Below are 7104 nucleotides of genomic sequence, written 5' to 3'. Positions count from 1 at the left end.
AATGGATGGGGCCGGGCTGTTCTCGGTGGTGCCCAGTGACAGGACAAGGGGCAATGGGCACAAACTGGAACACCAGAAGTTCCAGACAAACTGAAGGAAAAACTTCTTTGCTGTGAGGGTGTTGGAGCCCTGGGACAGGCTGCCCAGAGAGGGTGTGGAGTCTCCATCTCTGGAGATGTTCAAACCCACCTGGACACTTTCCTGTGCAACCTGGTGCAGGGCACCTGCTGCTTTGGCAGGTGGGTTGGACTGGGTGATCTCCTGAGGTCCCTTCCAACCCCACCATTCTGGGATTCTGTGATCTTTGCTGGCTTGTCTGAAGTTGTCAGCCTGTCCTGTTCCTCTGCCAGCTCAACAAACCATCTCTCATTGAGGAGAGAGTCCACGTGTGATGGGTCTGGGAGGAGGTGGCTCATTACAATGCTTCCCAGCCCTCCTTCTCTTGAACTATCACAGATGCTGTTTTTTTCCACATTTCCCACTCTCCATGGGCTGCTGGTCTCATCACTCAGAGATTTGGACACTAGTTAGATGTGTCTTTTCTTGCAACACAGCTTTGAATAAACTGCTCAGAAAATCAGGTGGCAGAGGAGGTGCTGAGTGTCTCTGAACTAGCAGGAAATCTTATCATGGAGCCTTTTGCACCATCTAGGTTGATTCAGCCATAATTATAAAATGTCAGATTTAATGGTCTATTTTTTCTCTCCCCTGCATTTTTCCTGGGTGATGGTGTTGTAGGAAGAGGCAAAGGGAACAGCTGTCTTGGGTCAGACTTACAAAAAATACTGTTTTCTCAGAACATTTTGTTGTTGTTGAACTTAAATATTTCTGCTTCCTTTTTTGTAGGCCAGCAGTGTAGGACCACAAGAGCGGTGCTGTGGTTGAAGCCTGTATCCTGTGTAAGGTCTGATGGCCTCAGCTTAAAGATCTAGAAGCTTTGGGCTGCTTCTCATTCAGAACTAGTGGAATAGTTTTGCAGAGGTTGCTTAGGGTGGTCATCTTCATAAGACACAGATGGGTAAAAAGGCTTGCCCAAGGTCCTACAAGTCATCAATGGTCACTCTGGGAGTAAGAGTCTGTTTGTTGTGTGTGTGTATCAAAGAAGTATGGCTTCTTCCCAGCTTGGGAAGAGGAAACAATTTAATATGGCTCCATTTCTGTCTCTCCTGAGCTGTGGGGAGGTGATATTTCTGGAAGTGAGGGAGAAACGAAGATAAGGCTTGCAATGTTTTAAGAATAAAGGCTTGGCAGCTCAGCTAAGGTCATCTCCTCAGGTTGGAGGAGACCTGAGTTTGGACAGGAGAAGGTTAATGCTGTGATTTCCCTCTGTCTCTTTTGGGATTCATCCAGAGGAAGAAGAGTGCAGAGTCAGCCTGAAGGTCTCTACTGCCTTCAAGAAGAAATGACACTGAGGAGATTTTGGGCACGAGGCTGCAGGTTTGGCGTGTGGGTGGAACAGGAAGCGTTTTGTTCGTGCTGCTGTCTGAGAGTGCACGTGGTGCCTTATTAATGTGTTTCCTTCCTTGATGTCTGATCCAGCTCTGCAGTCACTGTCTGTCAGTCACTGGGGTGGGTCAGGAATTTGTAGATGGGACTTGTAGATGCTCCTGTAAGATCAACGCTGCTGAACTGTGACCTTTTCAGTGCCTCAAGCCACATCTGATGTCTTGGGCTTTTACATGGGCAAATTTTAGTGGGTGGTAGCATTTGTCTTCAGTTCCAACTTCTTTTTCTCTCATAGCCACCCTTGTAAATTCCAGCAGCTCTCTGGAAATTGAACCACTTTGTTTCTGTCTCTGTGTACAGAAACATAAGGCAGGGAGGGCATGGGTTGCTCTTCTGTGGCAGGAGTTCTACCTCGTGTTTGTCAAAAGCTTTCTGGTTTCCTTGTACCACCATGGTGAGAAGGATGATCGTGGGCATCTCTCCATCACCAGGGCTGGTGGGCACACAGGATAAATGGGTTGTATTGATGGTGTGGGATGCAGCAGAGAGGGTCCTGCAGAGTTGATAGAGGTGCTCCACTGGAAACCTGCTTGGGTCCAGGTAGGGTTGTTCACTCAGGCTCACACATCCCCATGCAGCATCTGCAAGGCTCCTGGCTCCAGTCAGACATGAAGAGGTGATGAGGAGCAAGGGGCTGAAGTTGCACTGGTGGGAAAAACAGGGGATTTTGGATCTGTCTTGCTTGTTTCAAGCACTGGAAAACACTGCATTCAAGGAGACCATGCTGGTGATGGACCTACTTGGAGCAGGAGGTTGGAGTAGAGCCTTTCAGGGCCTGCTTCCACCAACACTTCCCGTTTCTGTGAGTTGTCAGAACAAGTCTCCTCTGCCAAGACCTGTTGCCTGCCCACACCTGGTAGCTGTCTGCAAACGAGACAGGGGCTGAGGGACTTGTTCCAGCTGCCCATACCCAGTCAACAAACCTAAAATATGGACTTGGATAAAGCCTGAGTGTGAGGATGATGATGAAACACCACTCTCCAGGTGGTTTCAGCCCAGCTGGAGATGACTTTCCAGCATGTGCAGGAGTAACAGAAGTTAACCTTGATCTCACTGATGGCGTGTGCTGTTGGTGACACAGGTTTATGAGCTTGGGAAGGGCCCTGGTATGTACACTGATGGCTGCAGCCCATTACCCTGCTCCTGCAGCTCTCCAGGTAGCTGAGTAAAGCAGGTGTGGCTGCTTCCCATGCAATAAACCTCCCGTTGCGCTGCAGACACAACCTGGCCGGGTTGGTGTTTGCACAACTGCTGTACAAAGGCAGTTTATAACATCAGGCTCATTTCACTCACGCACCTGACTGACGTGGAATACTTAAATTCAATTAATAATGCTCCTGCCTGCTGTTTGAAATTGTGTCTGTACTTAACCCTTGCTGGAATAATTGATTCCAAAAAGGATTGCGAGTGAGTTTGGCGTGTAACCTGCTGGATTAAAAAGGAGAGGAGGAGATGTGGAGAAGGAGAAAAGAGACATATCTTCCAGTTTGACATGTTTACAGCCTGGAGAGCTTGGAAAGAGCATCTTGAAATAACAGGCAGTAAGAATTAATGTGCTTGCTTCTGAGAAGGCTGATGAAAGGGGAAAAGAGGGAGAAGTTACAAAATGCTTGTTGTTTGTGCCAGGAACCGTGGAGAGAACCACAGCTAACAGTGACGGGAAGCCCTGGTGACAGGCAGTGCTGGGGCCAGCACGGAATTCTCCTTCCACTTCATTTTTGTGTCTACTACTCAGAGATATGATCTGCTGTGTCCTGACCTGTGCTCAGTGGACAGCCTGAGTCTGAAGCCTGGAAAGGTGTTGAAGGAGATAAAATTGCTCTAACTACAATAATCCTTCCCAGCACTTCTCACTCAGCTTAGAAAAAAAAGGTGCATTAGAGATGATAATTGAAAATTGTTGTTATTGCAGTGATTTAGATAAAGGTTACTCATTACAGCCGTGCAGTTGCTCAGTACAATTAGTGCTGGACTGTGTAATGAGTTAACAGCCTAAATGCTGAAGTGTCTTTACATCTGCTAAATAAATTGCCTTTCTGTTTCCATTGTGGAGCTTTTGCATATGGGCTCTGCCAGTACTGCTTTCAGATTGCCACTCTTCTGTGTGCAGTTGATGAGATAATAGAGATTATTACATCGATTGAGAAAAGGCTTTTGAAACTCTGTATCAAAAAGCTTGCTGTGTTGATTTTTTTTGTTGTTCTTTTTTTAAATAATTTTTAATTGTTTTCTGAGTCCCAGGAGATGCCCTGCACTGCGTGGTCTATGTGACTGATTTCCATTCCTTAGGCATCACTGGAAACCACCTGCGAGTGTGCTCCTTCTCTGCAACGCTGTGCTGATAATCTCTGTGCTCACAAACACTCACTTCTGCATCATGGTAGATTCCTGAGGTGCAAAGACCAGAAAGTTTTGCTTTGAACATGTGTCCTGACCATCTCCATCATATAGACATGAGCATTCCCAGCACCACAACCCTATCTTCTGGTGGAACTGGAGTGTAAATGTCTGTGAGAGATTGGATCTTGGTTTAAAAGCTTCAGGCAATACCCTCTCTGTCTTTAGTGAAAAGGGTTTCAACAGCTGATTAGCGTCGCTGTTAAAAATAGGCATTTCTGTTCTCAATTTTCCTTGCTTCTGCTCGTGGTTGCTCAATCTCTCTTTGTCTCTGCTTAGATTGAATTAATCCTTTGGTGTCAAGTATTCTCTGTTTGTAAACACTTTGAGACTGTGATGACAAACCTGCATTATAAACACATGTGTGTGCAGTGCCCCTTCATGTGTTGATAGTATCTCAAATAGCTGCGCTTAAAATGATATTAAAATAGTAGTGTGTTTATTTCTTGTGCTTCCATTTAGTCTTTCAACTGAAATGAAGTCTTCTCTTTATCTGAGTTCCTTTCAAGCACGTGCAGTATTAAGTTTCTGATTAAGGATGATGCTTAATTCCCCACCAATTAAAAACCTAGAGGGAATACAGTGATTCTGGTAAATTTTGGTTGGTTTTATTCTGGAGCTGCTTGGCCAGCAGGGAGCTTGTTTGTGTTGATGATGCATTTCGCACCCTCCAGACTGGCTGTTACACTTGTTAATGTGAAAACTGTCAGTTCAGCACTCTACAGAAGGACTAAAAATATTCAGACAAATGGTGTGGTTAGGAAAGAAAACTGGGTGCTCGTGCAGGAGTTTCAGAATAACAAGTGGAAATGTGGCCAGTGGCTGCTTCTTCTGGAGGTGCAGCTCCTTTCCATCTCATTTTAGCTGTTTCTAGCTCCGTAAGTATGTCATGGGAGTATGAGGTGATATGTTGAGTGAAAGTCAGCGGTGAGCTGCTCCTCATGTCTGTGACTGTGTGTCCCTGGAGGCTTCAGTTTGGACTTGTTGTACTCCGGCCCCGTGAATACCCTCGAGTGTCTGGGATGCATTTTGGCTCTCCTGGAATGTATCATCGTTTGGCTGCTTTGATACCACTGCAGAGCACGAGTGAAAGCCTGGGAAGTGAAAGTGTTGAGGTCACCACAAAGCAAACTCCTGATCCTGGCTAAACTGCTAATGTAACAGGACTCAGAAAGGTCAGGTAATTGTTTTAAACTGGTCTGTAAGCTTCCTTGCAGCTTGTCCATCCTAAGATAGGTATGGCAAAGATCAGCAAGATGGGTTACTCCTCCTCTCCATCGCCTGAAAGGCTGCAGACAGCAGATAGACACCCAGGTAATGAGATGAGGTGAGACCAGGAATCACAGAATCATTAAGGTTGGAAAAGATCTCTAAGATCATCCAGTCCAACCGTCAACTCATCACCACCATGCCCACTGAACTGCGTCCCTGAGTGCTGCATCTACATGTTTCTTCAGCACCTCCAGGGATGGTGACTCCACCACTGCCCTGGGCAGCCTGTTCCAATGTCTGATCATTCTTTTGGAGAAGAAATTTTTCCTAATATCCAACCTGAGCTTCCCTTGGCACAACTTGAGGCCATTTCCTCTCATCCTACTGCTGGTTACCTGGGAGAAGAGACCAACCCAAGGAAGGTTGCCCAAGGAAGTTGTGGATGCCCCCTCCCTGGAAGTGTTTAAGGCCAGGTTGGATGAGGCTTTGAGCAACCTGGTGTAGTGGAAGGTATCCCTGCTGATGGCAGGGGGCTTGGAACTGGATGATCTTTAAGGTCCCTTCCAACCCAAACCATTCTATGATTCTACAACCCCCACCTCCCTACACCCTCCTTTCAGGGAGTTGTAGAGAGCGAGAAGGTCTCCCTGGTGGTCTATAGCATACCAGGAGCTCACAGCTATGGCTTGTGGGTATAAGAGAACCTGCTGTGTGGTAAGAAGTCTGAAGGGAGAAGAAGGTCACTTTTTTTTTAAACTAACCAATCCTGGTGGAAAAAACAAACCAAAAAAACACCCACCCAAGCACCAGACCAGGCTTTACGCACGCGAGCCTTGTTTTCAGCACGTTGCCTTGCCTAAGTCTTTGTGTCCTCACAGCCAGGACAGTGTTACCATGAGAGTATTTGGGTGAGCTAAGAATAGCAGATTTCCTTGAGAAATGTTTTTGTTTATTTTAGTTTTGTATTTTTAAATTGTCAGAGCCTCGGTGACCTTTTTCTTAAAGGTTATAGAAGAATAGCCTGATCAACGAGTATTGTTGGAATAAGGAGGGCACTTGTGAACTGCTTTAATTCTCTGGCTTTTTCCTTGTGACCTGCAAGGTTTTACTGACAAAATGAGAGAAAAATCCTAGAGTGGACATAGCTCTGAACTTTGTTGCTGTTGCTGCTGGATGAAAGGTAGAGGAGGCAAGCGTGACACTTGCATTAATGCTATTTCTAGGTTGCCATTGTCTGTGGGTCCATTGTAACTTAAATAAGTAGAAGGTGATCTGGGTTAGAGGGAATATATCCAGAATATATCTTTATTAAAAGGATGAAACACAAGAATCTGTTCAAAATTATTTCTAAGCTGTTGCTAGGGTAGCTCTGGTGTGGAGTCCTCCTGAAAGCTAACAAAGCTCCTTTGTGCAGATAAGAGTCATTTCCCTGGGAGCAGTGATTGAAATATCGTGAGTGAGACACTTAAATGCTCAAGGATCAAAGCTGTATTTTTAAGACAGAAGGAAGACATGTATTTGGATTTATTTTTTTGTTATTGTGGGTAGCCAGTGCCTAACAGCTAACGCTGTCTCACAGGAAAGACAAAAAGACAAAGCAGGAGGACTTTTACTTTTAGTGAAGCTGTGATTTAGTAGTAACCGTGCTCTTACATGGACACAAAGTAAAATTACAGCCTCAGAGATATTCACAGTACAACAGCTAACACACTTCTTACCCTGTGATTTAAAGAAAAAAAAGAAAAGAAAAAAGAAAAAAAAGAAACAACCCTTTTTGGCAATCAAGAAAAAGTCAAAGCCAAACTATCTTTGTGTCAGAGAACCTTGTAATATTCACTGGTGGCTTGGCAAGTACTGAAGGTCGAGTGTTACACATACTAAACTGTGTTTTATGTGCTTGTCTTACTGAGGAGCCTAAAGGGATGTATAATTGATACTGAAACAAAGTGTAGTGGGGATTCATATATTTATATTGTCTGTTTGTTTCAC

The sequence above is a fragment of the Antrostomus carolinensis genome, unplaced genomic scaffold, assembly GCF_000700745.2.
Source record: "Antrostomus carolinensis isolate BGI_N321 unplaced genomic scaffold, ASM70074v2 scaffold18297, whole genome shotgun sequence".
NCBI classification, from domain to species: Eukaryota; Metazoa; Chordata; class Aves; order Caprimulgiformes; family Caprimulgidae; genus Antrostomus; species Antrostomus carolinensis.
This window is presented reverse-complemented; position numbering follows the sequence as displayed.